Below are 21,779 nucleotides of genomic sequence, written 5' to 3' on the forward strand. Positions count from 1 at the left end.
CATGTTGGCAATGCTAGTATTCAAATGTTTTCTCACACTCCGTTGTCAGGACAATACCACTGAAAGCATTTGAAATTTCTCAATTTTCACTCTAGCAGAAGGTAGTTTCGGACTTTGCCGATTATTACAAATGAGGCCTTATCACTGAAGTTTGTAACATCCGATATCAGCGGATAACTGCCATTGTGAGCATTATCATGTTACATACCCTTTACATAAAATATATTAGTAATTCTTAAATTTAGTTACAGACCATATATTGACCTTAACCATGCATAACAAGAAGTAATATGTTCGGAAGTATTCTCACCTGAAAAGCTATCAATCATGTACTGCAGAGTGAATCAGCCAGTCTACTCATTTTTATTTCCGCTTACTGGCAGTTATTCCCCCTCCTGCACAGGGCTAGTGATGACATCGCGTTCCTTTAACTGTCGCCCGTCGTTAAGCCATCCACAAGCAAAGTGAAGGCAAAAAATCTTGCATTCGCATATTGTTGCACAGTGCTAGGAGGTAGTGTGTTGAACACAAAAAATCGTGGCCGGTGCGGTGTGAGCATTGGGGTGGATGTGGATTTATTTATTTATTTCGTGTTCCATAGCTCCATATGGGAACATATCCCTGGATATAGAACGAGTCAAGGTTTTTACAGATTATTGTTTTGTGCACATATACATTGATCTTATCATTAGATTAAAGAAACTGTGAAGTTTACCATATACCCTTAATATTAGTTAAGATACAAGACATCTGAAAGAATATACAGTCATACATAAATTTGGGTATTGTTCTTAAGTTATACAGGCGTCATATACAGTTGTTGTTGTTGTGGTCTTCAGTCCTGAGACTGGTTTGATGCAGCTCTCCATGCTACTCTATCCTGTGCAAGCTTTTTCATCTCCCAGTACCTACTGCAACCTACATCCTTCTGAATCTGCTTAGTGTATTCATCTCTTGGTCTCCCTCTACGATTTTTACCCTCTACGCTGCCCTCCAATACTAAATTGGTGATCCCTTGATGCCTCAGAACATGTCCTACCAACCGATGCCTTCTTCTGGTCAAGCTGTGCCACAAACTTCTCTTCTCCCCAATCCTATTCAATACTTCCTCATTAGTTACGTGATCTACCCATCTAATCTTCAGCATTCTTCTGTAGCACCACATTTCGAAAGCTTCTATTCTCTTCTTGTCCAAACTATTTATCGTCCATGTTTCACTTCCATACATGGCTACACTCCATACGAATACTTTCAGAAATGACTTCCTGCCACTTAAATCAATACTGGATGTCAACAAATTTCTCTTCTTCAGAAACGCTCTCCTTGCCATTGCCAGCCTACATTTTATATCCTCTCTACTTCGACCATCATCAGTTATTTTGCTCCCCAAATAGCAAAACTCCTTTACTACTTTAAGTGCCTCATTTCCTAATCTAATTCCCTCAGCATCACCCGACTTAATTAGACTACATTCCATTATCCTTGTTTTGCTTTTGTTGATGATCATCTTATATCCTCCTTTCAAGACACTGTCCATTCCATTCAACTGCTCTTCCAAGTCCTTTGCTGTCTCTGACAGAATTACAATATCATCGGCAAACCTCAAAGTTTTTATTTCTTCTCCATGAATTTTAATACCTACTCCGAATTTTTCTTTTGTTTCCTTTACTGCTTGCTCAATATACAGATTGAACAACATCGGAGAGAGGCTACAACCCTGTCTTACTCCCTTCCCAACCACTGCTTCCCTTTCATGTCCCTCGACTCTTGTAACTGCCATCTGGTTTCTGTACAAATTGTAAATAGCCTTTCGCTCCCTGTATTTTACCCCTGCCACCTTTAGAATTTGAAAGAGAGTATTCCAGTCAACATTGTCAAAAGCTTTCTCTAAGTCTACAAATGCTAGAAACGTAGGTTTGCCTTTCCTTAATCTTTCTTCTAAGATAAGTCGTAAGGTCAGTATTGCCTCACGTGTTCCAGTGTTTCTACGGAATCCAAACTGATCTTCCCCGAGGTTGGCTTCTACTAGTTTTTCCATTCGTCTGTAAAGAATTCGTGTTAGTATTTTGCAGCTGTGACTTATTAAACTGATAGTTCGGTAATTTTCACATATGTCAACACCTGCTTTCTTTGGGATTGGAATTATTATATTCTTCTTGAAGTCTGAGGGTATTTCGCCTGTCTCATACATCTTGCTCACCAGATGGTAGAGTTTTGTCAGGACTGGCTCTCCCACGGCCGTCAGTAGTTCTAATGGAATATTGTCTACTCCGGGGGCCTTGTTTCGACTCAAGTCTTTCAGTGCTCTGTCAAACTCTTCACGCAGTATCGTATCTCCCATTTCATCTTCATCTACATCCTCTTCCATTTCCATAATATTGTCCTCAAGTACATCGCCCTTGTATAGACCCTCTATATACTCCTTCCACCTTTCTGCTTTCCCTTCTTTGCTTAGAACTGGGTTTCCATCTGAGCTCTTGATATTCATACAAGTCGTTCTCTTATCTCCAAAGGTCTCTTTAATTTTCCTGTAGGCGGTATCTATCTTACCCCTCGTGAGATAGGCCTCTACATCCTTACATTTGTCCTCTAGCCATCCCTGCTTAGCCATTTTGCACTTCCTGTCGATCTCATTTTTGAGACGTTTGTATTCCTTTTTGCCTGTTTCACTTACTGCATTTTTATATTTTCTCCTTTCATCAATTAAATTCAATATTTCTTCTGTTGCCCAAGGATTTCTACTAGCCCTCGTCTTTTTACCTACTTGATCCTCTGCTGTCTTCACTACTTCATCCCTCAAATCTACCCATTCTTCTTCTACTGTATTTATTTCCCCCATTCCTGTCAATTGCTCCCTTATGCTCTCCCTGAATCTCTGTACAACCTCTGGTTCTTTTAGTTTATCCAGGTCCCATCTCCTTAATTTCCCACCTTTTTGCAGTTTCTTCAGTTTTAATCTACAGGTCATAACCAATAGATTGTGGTCAGAGTCGACATCTGCCCCTGGAAATGTCTTGCAATTTAAAACCTGGTTCCTAAATCTCTGTCTTACCATTATATAATCTATCTGGTACCTTTTAGTATCTCCAGGGTTCTTCCATGTATACAACCTTCTTTCATGATTCTTAAACCAAGTGTTAGTTATGATTATGTTGTGCTCTGTGCAAAATTCTACCAGGCGGCTTCCTCTTCCATTTCTGTCCCCCAATCCATATTCACCTACTATGTTTCCTTCTCTCCCTTTTCCTACACTCGAATTCCAGTCACCCATGACTATTAAATTTTCGTCTCCCTTCACAATCTGAATAATTTCTTTTATTTCATCATACATTTCTTCAATTTCTTCGTCATCTGCAGAGCTAGTTGGCATATAAACTTGCACTACTGTAGTAGGTGTGGGCTTCGTATCTATCTTGGCCACAATAATGCGTTCACTATGCTGTTTGTAGTAGCTTACCTGCATTCCTATTTTCCTATTCATTATTAAACCTACTCCTGCATTCCCCCTATTTGATTTTGTGTTTATAACCCTGTAGTCACCTGACCAGAAGTCTTGTTCCTCCTGCCACCGAACTTCACTAATTCCCACTATATCTAACTTCAACCTATCCATTTCCCTTTTTAAATTTTCTAACCTACCTGCCCGATTAAGGGATCTGACATTCCACGCTCCGATCCGTAGAACACCAGTTTTCTTTCTCCTGATAACGACATCCTCTTGAGTAGTCCCCGCCCGGAGATCCGAATGGGGGACTATTTTACCTCCGGAATATTTTACCCAACAGGACGCCATCATCATGTAATCATACAGTAAAGCTGCATGCCCTCGGGAAAAATTACGGCTGTAGTTTCCCCTTGCTTTCAGCCGTTCGCAGTACCAGCACAGCAAGGCCGTTTTGGTTATTGTTACAAGGCCAGATCAGTCAATCATCCAGACTGTTGCCCTTGCAACTACTGAAAAGGCTGCTGCCCCTCTTCAGGAACCACACGTTTGTCTGGCCTCTCAACAGATACCCCTCCGTTGTGGTTGCACCTACGGTACGGCTATCTGTATCGCTGAGGCACGCAAGCCTCCCCACCAACGGCAAGGTCCATGGTTCATGGGGGTCATATACAGACATACATAAATTTGGGTATTGTATTAAGTTACACTGTACTTACGGAGTATGATTAATCAATTGTAAAGGTCCCCCAGTAAGTTTTAAGCACAAACAAGAGATTTTGCTAAGAAATTCATTAATACTGTAACTAGACTCATCTAAAAGGAACTGCTTCAGATTTTCTTTAAACGTTGGCATGTTTCCAACCAGTTCTTTAATGAGCGGTGGGAGGGCATTAAAAATCTTGGTGCCACTGTATAAAACCCCCTTCTGGACCATGTTTTTCTTTTTTAGCTCATAATGGATATCCAGTTTTCTTTGGGTGTTATAACTGTGGTATGATTTTGAATAAGATGCTATTTTTTGAAACAAAGCACATCAGGGAAAAAATATATTGGGCAGGTGTTGTAAGGATTTGTAGAGCTCTAAACAGATCCCTGCACGAGTGCCTAGGGTGTACTCCACACATAATTCTGATTGCTCGCTTCTGTGCATGGAACATTTTTTTGCTATTGGTTGATTTTCCCAAAATATTATACCATAGGCCATAAGTTGGTGAAAATAGCTAAAATATGCAGTTTTTATTGTGCTCATTTCCCTAGTGTCTGAAATTATTTTTAAGGCAAATGTTGCTGAGCTTAGCCTTTTGCACAGATCTTGAATATGGTGGTGCCACTTTGCTATCTATATGCAGATCCAAGAATTTGGAGGACTCAACCTTCAAAATCTCGTGCTCACCCATTTTTAGGTTCATTTCATTAGTAACATTTGTGTTAGAAGAGAAGTGAATGTAATTTGTCATTTTTAGGTTGACTGTAAGGCCACTGGTTTCAAACCAGTTTGTCAAATCTGCAAAAGCTTTATTTGCAGCCTCATTTGACATATTCCCTGAGAGATTATTAACTGATAACATGGTGTCGTCAGCAAACATGAGTATTTTCCCATATTCTGTACATAGTGCTAAGTTATTTATAAATATTAGAACGAGCAGTGGGCCCAGCACTGAGCCTTGAGGTACTCCTGCAGTAATGGAGCCCCATTCTGAAGATACCTGGCCACCATGCAGTCCTTCCACGATTACTTTCTGCTTTCTACCACACAGATAGGATTCAAGCCACGTGCCTACGGTTCCACCCATTCCTAGGGTCTTGGCTTTACTCAAGAGAATATGGTGACTTAAACTGTCAAAAGCTTTTGACAGGTCACAAAATATTCCAACCGTCATCATATTATTATTTATGGCTTCCATAACATTGTCAACAAAGGCATGTATTGCATCCACGGTTGATACCCCTTTCCAAAAGCCAAACTGGCTACTGCTGAGGATATTATATTTACTAAGATGCTCAACCATTCTGCTATGCATCGATTTCTCTAGTACCTTGGAGAAAACTGAGAGTAATGAGATTGGTTGATAGTTTGTAGCCTCAGTCTTTTCTCCCTTTTTATAAATCGGTCTTATAAGCCCATATTTTAGCCTGTTGGGAAAAACACCTTCTTCCAATGATGTATTACTAATATGGCAGAGGACTGTACTTATTTCTTTACAACAATATTTCAGTAACTTGCTGGAAGTGTTGTCAACTCCAGCAGAATTTTTACATTTTAAAGACAATCATTTTTTCTAATTCTATCACTGTAGTTTTTCGAAGATGCTTCTCATCTATTTTGTTAGTTAAGGTGTTATGCAAGTATTCTGTAGCATTCTTTACAGAACCCTGGCATCCCATTTGGTTGGTGACTGTTAGGAAATGATTGTTAAAGATATTAGCCAGCATTTCGGGAGCATCCACCGAAAGGCTCCCAGTTCTTAAGCTAATCACTTCTTTGGCAGACAGGCTTTTCCCTGTCTCGCTTTTAACATATTTCCATATGGTTTTCATTTTGTTATTTGATTTGTCAATTTCCTTTTTTTAGATACATACTTTTAGATTTCCGGATCACCTTCCTTCATATTCGTTACCTGTGTGTTATTTTTTCTCCAACAAATCGAAAACCTCGGCTTCTGGTGAAATTGTTCTCCAGTGCAAAATTACACTACATTCAATTTCCTACAAAAAGGGACTGTACTTTTCTTCCTCTTGGACCAATAATTTGGAACGGGTTAAAAACAACTATTGAATTGTGTACCATATCTAACTGCAGTAGAGGCATACTAATGGATAAATTGTGTTCCAGGGGTGAAACAGGCTGGGCTGTGGGAGGTGTGTGGAGTAGAGTGTGAGTGAAGGTAGCTCACTGCACTGTGTTTGTGCACTTCCCACCTCCATAGGTCTACAAATCTGAAGGTGGAGCTGGTGATTCTCCACTCTATCTCGTCCACTGCGTCACAAGAAGCAACTACAGAGTATATCACAAACTTATATGGCCCCTCTGTAGTGCACTATATGAATCACTGCCGACACAGTGCACAGACACGCTCGAGGAGGGTTTAGTTTGCACAACGTGCATTAACACTACATGGAATGCGAATATAAGGTACTAATAACACTAATACAGGTAATGAATATGAACAGAATCTACTTTAATCTCTGCATACTGTGCTACACTGCTACAGGAGAAATTGGTTCTTTATGGTTCTGTTCAGAAGACGTAGTGTTCTTCTAAGAAAGATCACTTCCACCATTGTGAGTACTGCTCACTTCTCTGTTTACAGACAGGCTGTAACTGCCCTGTGTTTCGTGTCCACTTATCTTTTGCTGATAGACAAAATAGCTTTGATGAACTTGTGTTTAATATAATCCATTATGGAGTCGAGGTAGCAGTTTTCGTTATACTGGTTATCACTGTTAACATTCACCCGCAATTCTTATACATATATTTTAACAGCGCGTTTCAAGATATGATGATGAGAGCATTGTCTCTTGAAACGCGTTGTTAAAATATATGTATAAGAATCGCGGTTGAATGCTAACAGTGATAACCAGAACTTGTGTTTATATAGTGAAGTTATTTCCTGTTTGGAAAGGGAGTAGGCCTATTTATTTGAAGGTGTTAAGTGAGCTATTATGTTGTCAGTTACTTATGTGGTGTTGGTGGGAAAGGGACTGGACTGTAAAAAGTGGCACCCTGCTGCTGTGTATTGTAAAACTGTGTAATTGTGTTTTAGGCACTTGGTGGTGAATTAATGGATGACTAAAAATGTTACTGCACTTCTCTCCCATTAATTGTGTTACAGGTAGACTGCATAAATATTTTCCATTCATAATTCATGAATTGCTGCATTTGCAGAGTGGGCTGCACCGAGTGGAACCACTTAACGCACATCCACAGTACATCTTCCGAGATAGGTGTGGCTATGTCTGATGGAATGTGACTGTTAATATTGAAGTCTATAACAGTTATCTGCTGTAACGCATTGCTTGACTTATGTTGAAATATCTGAACAACTGTTATAGTCTTGGTGACCTACTTTTGTTGCAGTGGATTAAGCCTCTGAGCCTCATCGTATTTTTGGAGAACTGAGGCAGGGTGATGCATTTGATAACCCTCGTGCTGTGAAAAGTATTCCAGCTTGTGACAATGAAATCTATGATGTCCTGTACATATTGACAGTGTGTCCTATTTGGAAGAGTCTCTTCAGCGTGGTAGACAATTGACAGTTCCAGCTGTTGAACTTTTTTACATGATATGAGTAGCGCACTCAACAACTGCAAATAAGTACCCAGTAAACTGAAAATAACTCCACTGTGTAAACATGAGTTCAGTGAAGCTATTCTGTCCATTTGCATAATACAAATGGACAGGAAATGCTGGGGAGCAGCACCTGTGGTGGGGGAAGCTGCCTTTCCCGTAACGGATCACTAAGAATCAGTTTCTCCTCTTGCAGTGTAGAACATTGTGCAGAGATTTACATACGTCCAGTTCATGTACATTCCCTGCATTAGTGTTGTTAGTAACTTGTATCTGCATTCTGTGTAGTGTTAACTCATTTTGTGCAAAATAAACCCTCCCCGTGGACATCTGCACGCTGTGTCACCAGCGATTCGTGTGGCGTATTGTGGACGGAGAACTTTGTGATGTACCCTGTAGTTGCTTCTTGTGATGTAGCGAGGGGGATCACCTGCTTAACCTTCAGTTTGCTTACCTAGGAAGGAGGGAAGTACATTAATTTTTTACCATTGGAACAATATTTTTAGTGCCATAATTTGCAATTTTTTTCATCCTCTGCAAACTATTAGTCCTAGAGAAAAAGTGACTAGAACCTTTTTTGGCAGGGAAGTGAATGCAGGTTAATTTTGTATTGGGGAAGAATTTCCCCAGGATCCGTTGTTTTTGAGTCATTCAAGAACAAAAATAAAAAATTACCTTTAAACCTACCCCCACACCAATGCTCACACTCCACAGGTCAGGGTTTTTAGTACAATGTTTGTGACAATATATCCTAGAACTGTGTAAAACTTTGTGACTACGTGACTTTTCCCCTAATTTTCCTTCATTGACTGGACTAAATGTTAGTGTTTGGAACTGACACAGATAGTGAAGGGCTTCATCATCAAAGGTAGTGTTGAGATGTGTATGTAAGTAAACTGGTTTTCAGAATTTTTGGTGTTACCGTTGTTTGTATTTTTGCACGATAAGGCATTTAGCGACAGCTGTAAACAGAATGGCAGAAGAACCTTTTGAGAGGACGGAAAAGAAACCCGAGCCTGTCAGCATTACCTCCCCTGAAATGTAAGAAACTGGTGGATTCCAAGACAAAATTGTGGAAAATGGAGACATCTTCAAATAACAGAAAGAAATAAAGGCTGAAGAGGCAGGATCACAGATGTCAGATGAAAGTTACCGCAAAAAAGGTTAAGTTGGAAAAGAGTGAAAATGAAAATGGATGCTTGTGCAGTGACTGAAGTTGAAGTCATAAATTGAGGATGATGGTGAGTAGTTCATATAATGTGTAATGCTACCTACATTTGAACTGTTGGCCTAAAGTGCACTTACAGTATACTTCAGGCTCTTGAGTTGCATGCTGCTGTTGGCAGATTGTATATCTCTGTTTAGCAATGGAGCTGTTAAGGAGCACATAACTGTGCTAACAACACATTAAAGAACCATGTAGGCCTACTGTATACAGATTGTCCACATTGTGTAGTTATTTAGATTGAGGTGTAGTTTCTTAATAGATGGCTAATGTGCTACTCAGTATCAAAAAGTAATTTGTGTTTTTATCTTATCGGTTTTGTTTGAAATGCACAAACGAGGAGCCACAGTTAGTTGCTTGAACCTTTAACATTAAAGTCCTGTTGCATTATAAGGGAAATATATTTGCTACCAGTGAATGTTAATTTTTATTCCACGCACTCTCCGTTGACATTCTTAACTGCGAAAATAACAGTATTGGAGAATTGTACATAAATGTGTTGTCAAGGCAACACACTTCTAAAGACCAAGAGTAAAAGAAGTCAGATACAATGCACACTTAAAATTTACATTCTTCATTTGCCAGAGGAAAACTTCAGAATTGGGTGGTTGCTTTTACCAAACGATGCAGAACATTGAAGTTGTAGGTTGCCTCTTTTGCTATTTAACCACTGTATGCACTGGAATCTGTAATGAAAAATCTGTTACCTGGTGCCCTTTTGTGAGACTTACATTCATTTCTTTTTTTGTGACTCTTTATTATGTTGTATTTTAAATGTAGGCATACTTTGTGGCCTTCAGTCCAAAGGATGGTTTGATGTAGCTGGTTTGATACTAGCCAATCATGTGCAGACCTCTTAATCTATGTATAAATACTGCAGCTACATCAATTTGAACCTGCTTACTGTGTTCGTGACATGCACCACCTGTACAATTTTTACTCCCCCCCCACTTCCCTCCATTAACAAATTGTATTTGCCACAATGCCTCTGGATGTGTCCTATCAACTGATCCATTCCTTTCGTTACACTGTGCCACAAATTTCTTGTCGTCCACAACTCTTTTGTGCATGGTGGGCACGTGACCCCGAGCTCGTGCAACTCTCTTTCCTTTCTGGGCTGCGTGCCTTCCCTTTCCACATCCCTTCCTGTCCCCGACCCTCCTCCTCCCCCCCTCCCCCCTTTTCCCTTCCCCTTCCCCTTCCCCTTCCCCTTCCCCTTCTCCTTCTCTTTGGGAGTCTGTTTTGCGCCTACATCCAGAGATGGACACTTGTGAACGAATGAAGTGATTTCTCTTCTTTTATCTCTACAATGTAACATATCTGCCCTTACTTTGCCCTTCTCTTTTCTCGATTCTTCTCTTTCCCTTCTTCTCAGCTGCAGCGCTTGAGAATTCTTCTCTACTTTCCTTTTCTTTCTTTCCTCCCTGTGCCTGTCTGAAGACCAACCCACACGTAGCCGGTGACGGGGTAACGGGTAATTCCCCACCCCAGATAGACAAGTAGGACACGTACGTACCCCCTGGTAAAGGCCAGGCCCGAGGAGGGGCGGTTACCCGAGTTGGTACTTTCCGAACGTGCCGATCGGTCCTTCCGTCCGTTTCTCGGGAGGTGTGGCCTGAGGTGTACACAATCACCTAAGGTGGGAGTGCCCTCAGAGAGGGCTCCCACTAGGAAGGAGAACGCCATCAGAGACGCCAGTAATCATGGTGGATACTTTTGCAATGGTTTCTTCTAATTCTAAAACTTCTGCCCACAAGAGAAAGCTAGACGAGTCTCAGCCACGGACAATTCTTCTGTCAGTGCCAAAGTTCCTAGTCATTTCTCAGTCTGACGAAGGTCGAGACTTCTCGACAGTCGACCCTTTCATTATTCAGAAAGGTGTCAATGCAATTGCAGGTCCTGTAAAGTCATGTTCCTGGATACGAAATGGCACTTTGTTGCTAGAAGCAGATAGTGCCCTCCAGGCACATAAATTGCTTCAAACTACGCTGCTACACACCTCCCCTATCCAGGCGGGAGCACACCGTACTTTAAGCCCATCACGTGGTGTGGTTTATACAAGATCACACAACGGATTATCAAATGAGAACATTAAAAATTACCTGTCTGATCAGGGAGTAATGGCCGTACAATGAGTCACGAAAAGGGTTGAGAAGGAATTGGTGCCAATCCGCACTCTCTTTTTGATGTTTGACAGAGTTCAACTTCCATTGAACATTAAAGCAGGATATTTTCAGTTCATGTTTACCATCCCCGACCCTATGCATTGCTATCGGTGTCAGAGGTTTAATCACACCAGCCAGTCATGTTCCAATATGGCCAAACGTGTAACCTGTGGCAGGGATGCCCATGAGGGTGCTTGTCCACCTCCATCCCCTTGTTGCATCAACTGTATGGGCGACCATGCTGCTTCCTCTATAGATTGCCCCATTTTCAAAGACAAACGGTTATTTCAGGAAATCAGAGTGAAGGAAAAGGTGTCGATCTTTGCTGCTCGAAAGTTATTCGCCAGTCGAAAGCCCACTGTGCCTCACGCAGGTAAATACAGCACTGTCCTTGCCTCTCCTCGGCCAACAAAGGAGGCGGCCACGCAGACTTGTGATCTCACCTTTAGTGCCACGGTCGTCAGATCGGCCAGTGCAAAGATCACCCCTTCAACTTCCCCACTCTATGGCTCACCCTTCATCGGGCTCTGCTAAATCACAAGCCCCAAAATCAGACAGCCAGACTTCCAAAAAAGAGCCTACTCGTGAAGATTTTTTACGTACCCCGACTTCACAACCGTCGATCCCTCCCTCATCTCAACGTCCTGTTTCCAAGAAGGCTAATTAGAAACCCAGTTCCTCTCCTTCTCCGCCACGGCGTGTCTCATCTACAGCACCACCTGGCGGTCACCGCGATTGGCCATCTTCTGTGTGGCCCAGGCGCACTGCTGGCGGCCGATCAACCGGCCGATTGCTGGTGGCAGCAGCTGCTGCCGAACAACCTATGGATCGGGATCTTCTGCCTTCGGCTGAATGCTGTTCCACGCTGTCGGTCACTGGCTCTGAGCAGTCGTTGAGTTGACGGCAACCTTGGTCACATTCTTCCCTTTTCTGTCCACCCGATGTCCATTATCCATTGGAATATCCGTGGCATTCGAGCCAGTTGGGATGAATTGTCGATCCTCTTACGATCCTACTCGCCGGTCATCTTCTGTCATCAGGAAACAAAGCTGCGTCCCCGCGATCACATTGTTTTTCCTTATTTTAAGTGAATCTGATTTGATCTCCCCTCTGTTGATGGCACTCCAGCATATGGAGGACTCGTGACTCTTCTCCATGTTCCTTCCAAACTGTTGCTGTCCATCTTTCCCTTTCTGGATACACCTTCTCTCTTTGTGCTGTATACATTCCATCGTCCACACCAATGGCAAGAGCTGATCTCCCTCATCTTCTTCGTCAGCTTCCGCCCCCCTATTTGCTGGTTGGGGACTTCAACCCCACCACCTACTTTGTGGACCTCTGCGTCCTTGTCCGAGAGTCTCCCTGTTGATTGACCTCTTCCACCAAGTGGATGTTGTTTGCCTCAACGCTGGGGAACCTACATTTTTGTGTGCCTCCATATCAACCTACTCATTTGGACCTTTCGGTCAGTACTGTTCAGCTAGCTTGGCACTTTGAATGGTTCCCTCTTGCCAATAAATACTCGAGTGACCATTTTCCATGTGTCCTTCGATTACAGCCACAATTGCCATCTATGCGCCCAAGACACTGGAAGTTTTCTTAAGCCGATTGGACGCTTTTCTCCTATCTAGCAACATTTGATGACCGTCAATTTCCTAGCATCGATTATCAGGTCACTCGTGTTACAGAAGTTTTTCTTACAGCCACAGAATGTTCGATACCTCGTAGTTCCCCTTTGCCCCAGTGCCCCCCAGTTCCTCGGTGGAACGAGGTGTGCTATGACGCGATACGCGAGTGGAGACGTGCTCTTCGTGTTTGCCGCCATCATCCTACGTTGGCCAACTGTATCTGCTATAAGCAGTTACGTGCGCGATGCCTTCATATCATATACGACTGCAAGAAGGCAAGCTGGAATTTCTTTCGCAGCTCATTTAATACCTTCACTCCCTCATCAATTGTTTGGAGTCAATCTGACAGATATCCGTCACTTCCAGTTTTCCCCCAACCTCTGGGCTAACTGTCATGCAGGATACCTTAGTGTACCCAGTCGCAATCTCTAAGTCATTGGGTCAACACTTTGCTGAAATTTTGAGCTCTTTGAATTACCCACCAGTCTTTCTCCTGAAGAAATGGGTTGCGGAAGAGCGACCAGCGACCTCTTGCTTTTTCCTCTCAATATCGTGAAAGGTATAATGCCGTTCTTTCTATGCGGGAACTCAGACATGCATTCTCCTCCTCTCGCTCTTCTGCTCTGGGAGCAGATGGTATCCACGTCCACATGTTGCTGCATCTATCATACACTTGTCTGTGCAACCTCCTTCGCCTTCATAATCAACTTTTGTGTTGACAGTACCTTTCCCAGAAAATAGCGGGAAGCTATTGTCATACCTGTTCCGAAACCTGGAAAGGACAAACATCTCCCCTCCAACTATCGCCCAATCTCTTTCACGAGTAGTGTTTGTAAGGTTTTGGAGCATATGGTAAATAGCCATTTAGGCTGGTGGCTGTGGTCCCAAAACCTTTTAACAACAGCCCGATGCGGTTTCTGAAAGCATCGTTCGACAGTTGACCATCTTGTTGCTCTGTCCACTTATATCATGAACAATTTTCTCAGCAAACACCAAACGATAGCTATATTTTTTGATACGGAGAGGGCATACGACACCTGTTGGAGGACAGGCATCCTCTGCACGCTGTTCTCTTGGGGCTTTCAAGGTCGGCTACTCCGTTTCATCCGTGAATTTATGACAGAGCACACATTTGAGGTGCAGGTGAACACTACTCTATCCCGTACTTTCTCTCAAGAAAAAGGGGTGCCCCTGGGCTCCGTGCTAAGCGTTGTACTGTTTGCCATCACCACAAATCCAATTATGGATTGTCTACTTTCCGATGTCTCGGGCTTCCTCTTTCTCGATGACTTTGCAGTCTACTACACCTCTCAACAGACCAGCCTTCTCGAATGACGTCATCAAGGATGCCTCGATTGCCTCCATTCGTGGAGCATCAAAACCAGTTTCCAATTTTCTCCCAGTAAGACTGTCTGTGTAAATTTTTGGCGTGATATGGAGTTTTATCTGCCATCTTTACATCTAGGCCCTGTTGACCTTCCATTCACAGATGTCGCCAATTTTTTGGGACTTATGTTTGACAGAAAACTGTGCTGGTCTTCCCACATTTCATATCTTTCGGCTCGCTGTCTGCGATCCCTCAACACCCTCTGTGCTCTGCTCCTGGGCAACGGACAGAGTGATCCTCCTCCGCCTATGCTGCGCCTTACTGTGCTCAAAATTGGACCATGGAAGCATAGTTTACTCCTCTGCACAGCCGTCTATTCTTCAGTGTCTCGACTCTGTCCACCACCGTGGATTGCATTTAGCATCTGGAGCTTTTTACACCAGCCCCATGGAGAGCCTTTACGCTGAAACTGCTGAACCTCCGCTGTCCGATCAGTGAGCTGTCTGAGTCATTTTGATAGTCATCTGTCTTCCATGCCTGCTAATCTGACCCGTGTTTCCCCCCCCCCCCCCCCGACGCCTCCTTGAATTTAGGGTATGCAGGCAACCCTTCCTCTCTGCTGCCACCAGGAGTCCACTTCTGTCAACTGCTACATTCACTTTCCTTCCAATTTCCTAAAACCTTTCTGACAAATAGGAGTATGCTGCCACCTTGGCCCCACCCCTGGACATGCCTTCTCTGTGACCTTTGTCAGCTTCCCAAGGATAGTACCCCTCCCCCTAGTTTATCGTTGGGCATTAGCTGCTCTATGCACACAAATGGAGGATGCCACATTTATTTATACTGACGGCTCCAAGACCACCTTTGGTGTCAGGAAAGCCTATATTATTGACGACACCCCTATTAAATTTCAGTTTCCTGACCAGTGTTCAGTTTTTACTGCTGTTCTCCGTGCTGTCCAATACATCTGTTGCCGTCAGCGGATACAGTATATTATATGCTAGTATTCGCTGAGCTCTCTTCTCAATCTCCAAGCTCTTTATCCTGTCCACCCTCTGGTCCACCAGATTCAGGCCTGCCTCCATATGCTCCACTTGGGGGGAATCTCTGTGGCATTTCTCTGGATCCCAGGGCATGTTGGTATATGTGGAAAGAGGCAGCCCATATAGTGGCGAAGGTTGCTCTCTGTATTCCTCAGCCCGCCGTTTGCACGGTTCCGTTTGCTGGTCTACAGAGCATTTTATATTGTTGTGTTACTCTTTTATGGCACACTCATTGGTCTGCACTTCAGGATAATAAATTGTGGGTCATAAAACCTCTTCCCTGTGCTTAGACCTCTTCCGTCTGGCCCTGTTGTTGGGAGGAGGTAACTTTAACTTGACTCTGGATTGGGCATTGTCTTTTTAGCCATTGAGATCTTTTAAGTGGCGCTCCTCCTCTGCTTTGTCCCCACTGCTCTCAGTCGTGGATGGTGAGACACCTGTTACTTCAGTGCCCCTATTTTAAACCACTTTGTGCCCGTTTACAGCTGTTTCCCGATATATCTTCCATTTTAGCAGATGACTCGTGCTCAGCTGATCGTGTCCTTGAGTTTATAAGTGTGAGTGAGATGACATTGGTCATTTGAAACTCTTTTTGGGGAAAACAACCCCCTCTTCAATAGCACTTTTCTAAGATTTCCTTCTGTTTTTTTAGTTTTCCTCCTCATTAAGTTTCGCTCCCATTGATGCTGATTTCAATTCCTGTTTTATCCTTCACTAAGTCACAAATGGGCGCTTATGACCATAGCTATTTTGTGCACTGAAACTTTTTTTAATCGTATTGACCAACTAGGATCATGTTAACAACTTCAGTTCCTCATCTTCCTTTGTTATTTTCTATTTTTCCAGTATTCCCTCATTTTCTCTCCATAAAGTCTCTTCATTTCTTCTGTCCATGTTGTTCCCCATATTTTATTTCTTCTGCTTTGAATGCCTCCCAAATTTAGTATTTTATTTTTAAAACAGTTTCTTTCTGCTGTTTCTGGTTCTTTAATGTTGTTTCTTTCTAGATCTTTCCTTACTACTGTAATCCATGCTATTGTCGATTTCTTCTTTCAGAAATATAGCAGTATTTGCTTTGTTAGTTTATTTCCATCCATTTGGTAGAGGTGTCCAAAAAAGGTTAATCTTTGTGTGGCCATTACTTCATATATTTCCTTTATATTTTTGTAGATCTCCTCATTACTTCTTATATTCCAACCATCTGCAGTTTTTATTGCAGTTGTTATTTTTCTAATAATCCTTCTTTTGAGAACCTCTAATCTGTTCATCTTATAGTTCATTTTTAGGCATTAAGATCCATATAAACATTCTGGTCGAACCAGTGTGGTGTGGGGTTTTAGTTTTGTTTTTCTAGATATACATTTCTTGTTGTAAATATTTTTGGTCAAACCCTATGCTCTTTCCATTTTGTTAATCCTTACATCTATTGCAGATTTTTGTAGTCCATTCTGTTGAATAGTCTCCCAAGATATGTATATTTATTTACTCGCTCTATTTTACCTATTTGTTTTGCTGTGAATTTTGGCACATTTTTTATACTTGTCATGAATTTTGTTTTTTTCCAGCTGAAATTTTGAAACCAGTTCTGTTTGCTATTTATTCCAGAAGGTTTATCTGAAGAACAGCTTTTGTCAGGTTTTCTGAAAGTATTGCAAAATCATCCACAAAAGCCAAGCAGTTTACCTTAATTCCATTTGTTTTCCTTCCCAGATTCATTGGTTCAATTTTGTGATTTGTTTAGCTCCGAATTTCAGATCCTTACAGTTTTTTCTAGAACACAATTAAACAGTAAATCACCTTATTTTATTTTTATTTTTTAAGTTCTTATCACCAAACCTCAAAATTTTTATTTCTTTTCCCGAAACTTTAATTTGTTCAGAAAATTTTTCTTTGGTTTCCTGTACTGCATGTTCATCATACAGTCCAAATGATAGGGTATAGACCACAACCCTGTCTCACTCCCTTCCCAACCAGTGGTTCCCTTTTGTGCTCCATGACTCTTATAACTGCCATTTGGTTCCTGTAGAAATTCTGAATAGCATTTCACTTCCTGTATTTTACCCTTGCTTCTTTCAGAATTTAAAAGAGTGTATTCCAGTCAGCAATGTCAAAAACTTTCTGTAGGTTTACAAATCATATAAGTGTAAGTTTGCCTTTCCTTATGCAGTCTTTTAAGATAAGTCACAGGGTCAGTATTGCCTTGCCTGTCCCTACATTTTTCTGGAAATCAAATTGATTTTCCCCAAGGTAGGCATCTACCAGTTTTCCATTCTTCTGTAAATAATTTTTGTTAGTATTTTGCAACTATGACTTAGTAGCGTGATAGTTTGGTAACATCCACACCTGTCAGCACCTGCTTTATTCACAATTGGAATTATTACATTCTTCATGAAGTCTGAGGGTATTTCGCCTGTCTCACACATCATGCATGCCAGATGGAATAGTTTTGTTGTGGCTGGGTCTCCCAAAGCTATCAGCGGTTCTGACAGAATGTTGTCTACTCCAGGGGCCTTGTTTCGCCTTAGTTCTTTCAGTGCTCTGTCAGTCTTCCCGCAGTATAATGTCTCCCACCCCATCTTCATCAGCATCCCCTTCCCTTTCTACAATACTGTATTCATGTTCATTTCCTTTGTAGAACTCATCTATATATTGGCTCCACCTTTCAGCTTTCCTTTCTTTGTTTAGTACTGCTTTTCCTTCTGAGCTCTCGATATTCAGAGAGCTGCTTCTCTTTTTGCCAAAGGTCTCTTTAATTTTCCTGTAGGTGGCATCTATCTTTCCCTCAGTTATGCAGGCTTATAACGGCTTGCATTGTCCTCTAGCCATTCCTGCTTAGTCATTTAGCACTTTCTGTCAATCTCATTCTTTAGACATCTGTATTCCACTGCACCCAGTTCATTTGCTGCATTTTATGTTTTCTCCTTTCATCATTTAAATTCAGTGTCTGCTGTGTTATCCAAGGATCCTATTAGCCCTTCGTTGTTTGCCTATTTGATCCCCTGCTGCCTTGACTATTTCATCTGTCAAAGCTACCCATTCATTTTCTGCTGTTTCAGTCAAAGGTTGCCTAATTCTCCCTTTGAAACTCTCAGTAATCTTCGGTTCTTTCAACTTATCCAGGTTCCATCTCCATAATTTCCTATCATTTTGTGATTTATTGAGTTTTAATCTACAGTTCATAAAAAATAAATTGTGGTCAGAGCCCACATCTGTCCCTGGAAATGTCTTACAGTATAAATGTGGTTCCAAAATCTCGTGTCTTACCATTATGTTAGGTGACACATTTGAGATGTTGGAAAAGTAAAGCACTATATACAAGAAAGTGTGCAAACTTGTTGCTTATTAGCAGCACATACATGTGGAGGGGAGGCTGGACTTTGTGTCTGAAATTTGTCACACAGCACATTAGCTCTCAACATGTCGGTCACTGCAAATGGGGCACATATTGTGCCTCGGGGGTGTGCAGCATTCCTGGAGTGATTTGATAAAAGGCTACTGTAACATGACTCTGTAGGTCAGTCAGATTCTGCGGTTTTTATGGAAATAATGTTGATGTTAGGCCGGAATATTAAAGGCTGTGGGAGGGGTCTACCAAACCCACACTGGCGATCGTTGAATATCTGAATATCTGGTTTAATTGTCCTCACACAATGACATCCAAGTGTGCTGGAGCACCATCATGTTGATAGACATCGATGTCCAGTATCCCATCTTTCTGTAATTGATAAATGACATACTGGTCAATTATTTCCAGGTAATTGAGAGCACAAACAGTCTCCTCCACAAGAAAGAATGGGCTGATAACACTGCACCGACACCTGAAAACTCCCTGGGTCTCTACAACACTCGAAAATTTTTTAGGCCACATGCCACATTGACTACGTTGTTGCTTTGTAACAACCATTTTCACTTACAAGGTAGCACACTCAGCGTGTGTTGACTGTTGTCACCTCTGTAGGTTGTACAATGTGCTTCTGACATCTGCTGTTTGCACTGTGAACTAGGTGCTGACAGCTTGCCTCACAAAGCATGGTCATTCATTGTTAACTCGCCCCATTTTCATGTACTTTGCAGAAAATCGCTTGGAGATTTATTCACTAACTTAATAAATATAATGCAATACTCTTATGACGTCTTAGATGGATCACCCTGTACAATCAATCTGAAACTTGCCATTGTCTCCAGGTCTCTTGCACATATACAACCTTCTTAGACGATTCTTAAACCAGATTACAATGAAATGAACACCCTTAGCTGCTTACAGGCATTGACATACGTCAACGGGGACAGATGAAAATGTGTGCCCTGACCGGGACCTGAACCCGGGATCTCCTGCTTACATGGCAGACGCTCTATCCATCTGAGTCACCGAGGACACAGAGGATAGCGCGACTGCAGGGATTTATCTCTGGCATGCCTCCCGCGAAACCCACATTCTCTACGTATTGTCCCGCACTACATTCGTCGGGGCACACATTTTCATCTGTTCCCGTTGATGTATGTCAACGCCTGTAAGCAGCTAAGGGTGTTCATTTCATTGTAATTTCATTCTAATGAGCTGCACGGTCACCGATGGTATCTGTTCTTTCGGACATGTCCGAAAGAACTGATACCCTCTCAGTAAATCTTAAAATTTTGCACAGGACATAAAATCACTGCTAACATCTGGTTTATCAGGCACATTTCTTTTTCATACCTTTCCCTGTCCATGTTTTTCTACTATTTTTCCTTCTCTTCCCTTTCCTACTATACCAAATTGCATGTTTGAAGGCACTGTACACTCTCTAAACTAAATGTTTTTATTTTCAGAAGCTACACGAAAAAGCTCTCAGCTCTACAGTCCGAGTCTGACCGACTTGTCCGACGAGCCACTGTCGGCGGCACTGCGATCGCAGGCCCCTCACGGTGTGCGCTTACTCAGGCAAGTGTCGCGGGGATTTGTTAATGTAGAGGCTGACTGTACGCTGTAGGTGTCTGCAGACTTCCATCATTAGAGGAACAGTTCTATGAACAGTACATGCCATTCTTGGGAGTGTGGACCACTTCGTTGGCTACTCGAGTTCCTCATCTGACCCCAGAACTGTCATTTACTGCAGCTAGGCATTTAGCACTAATAAAATGTGAGTTACATAAAATGGAAGTGTCCGACATATCAGCAGCCGTGAAGATATGAAAATTTAAAGGTATCTCCATTTTGAGCAGTACAAACTTTAGGATTATTATTATTCTAATTTGTTAATCCTGTGGTGTAGTCCATGTACTGTGTGAAAGTGACTTGTCAACATATGATCGAAGAACATTTATTATAAACTTTCCTGGTGATCTCAGTGAACTGCATTTGGTAATATCAAGACCTATGAACTGGTTAAGAGACTTACTCAGTTATAAAACTTTTGTGCCTGTGTTTGTTTATATTATGCATTATATGTATATTTAACCAATTGTATAAGAAATCTTTAAATAAGAATGTAAAATGACTGTGTAAACTTGTGACTAGTAATAATTGAAGGTTATTGGCAACGAAATGTTGTTGTAAGCTTGTAGTGTATCTTACGGAATATGCCCATGACACAGGCAAGTCCTAGGAGCAATACACATTGGGTTCAGAGCTGGCTAGAAATAACTTTTTCAGTTATTTTGAAATTTAACTTAGTCATCTGCCAGAATGCCTATGATGTTGGGGGCTAGAATAAATCTGCAGTAACTCATTTTCTGTTGTAAAAGGCAAATAAAAGGTGTCTTATACCTAGCAAAGGTTTTACGTTGGTGAATCAACTGTTATTGAGACGACCTTTCCATCAACCTTTTTGCTTAATTATACATGGATCTTCTTAGGGTTTGTTGTACACTTTTCTAAATTTCAAAGAAGTATGGGTTTTCTGGGTAAGGACACCTTACATGTTGTGTAATCTATCCACCATGTGCTATGATCTCCTGCACCTACTATTAGAGTGGATTTACGTCTGCACCTGAGATCCAGCACAGTACGAGGGCAGTTCAATAAGTAATGCAACACATTTTTTTTCTGAAACAGGGGTTGTTTTATTCAGCATGGAAATACACCAGGTTATTCCCCAATCTTTTAGCTACACAACACTATTTTTCAACGTAATCTCCATTCAATGCTACGGCCTTACGCCACCTTGAAATGAGGGCCTGTATGCCTGCACGGTACCATTCCACTGGTCGATGTCGGGGCCAACGTCGTACTGCATCAATAACTTCTTCATCATCCGCATAGTGCCTCCCACGGATTGCGTCCTTCATTGGGCCAAACATATGGAAATCCGACGGTGCGAGATCGGGGCTGTAGGGTGCATGAGGAAGAACAGTCCACTGAAGTTTTGTGAGCTCCTCTCGGGTGCGAAGACTTGTGTGAGGTCTTGCGTTGTCACGAAGAAGGAGAAGTTCGTTCAGATTTTTGTGCCTACGAACACACTGAAGTCGTTTCTTCAATTTCTGAAGAGTAGCACAATACACTTCAGAGTTGATCGTTTGACCACGGGGAAGGACATCGAACAGAATAACCTCTTCAGCGTCCCAGAAGACTGTAAGCATGACTTTACCGGCTGAGGGTGTGGCTTTAAACTTTTTCTCGGTAGGGGAGTGGGTGTGGCGCCACTCCATCGATTGCCGTTTTGTTTCAGGTTCGAAGTGA

General features: G+C 42.0%; 1 long non-coding RNA gene across 2 annotated transcripts; it reads left to right on the top strand.

The window, feature by feature from the left end:
* Positions 1–80: 80 nt before the first annotated feature.
* Positions 81–20,141, top strand: LOC124615956. Of its 2 annotated transcripts, none has more exons than XR_006979822.1 (3): positions 81–185; positions 8,682–8,974; positions 19,931–20,141. It is a non-coding gene; the product is annotated as an uncharacterized LOC124615956 (long non-coding RNA). The 2 variants fall into 2 exon arrangements; XR_006979823.1 differs by lacking the exon at positions 81–185 and adding an exon at positions 8,270–8,601.
* Positions 20,142–21,779: the final 1,638 nt, after the last annotated feature.

This window comes from Schistocerca americana, chromosome 5 (assembly GCF_021461395.2).
Source record: "Schistocerca americana isolate TAMUIC-IGC-003095 chromosome 5, iqSchAmer2.1, whole genome shotgun sequence".
Lineage (NCBI taxonomy): Eukaryota > Metazoa > Arthropoda > Insecta > Orthoptera > Acrididae > Schistocerca > Schistocerca americana.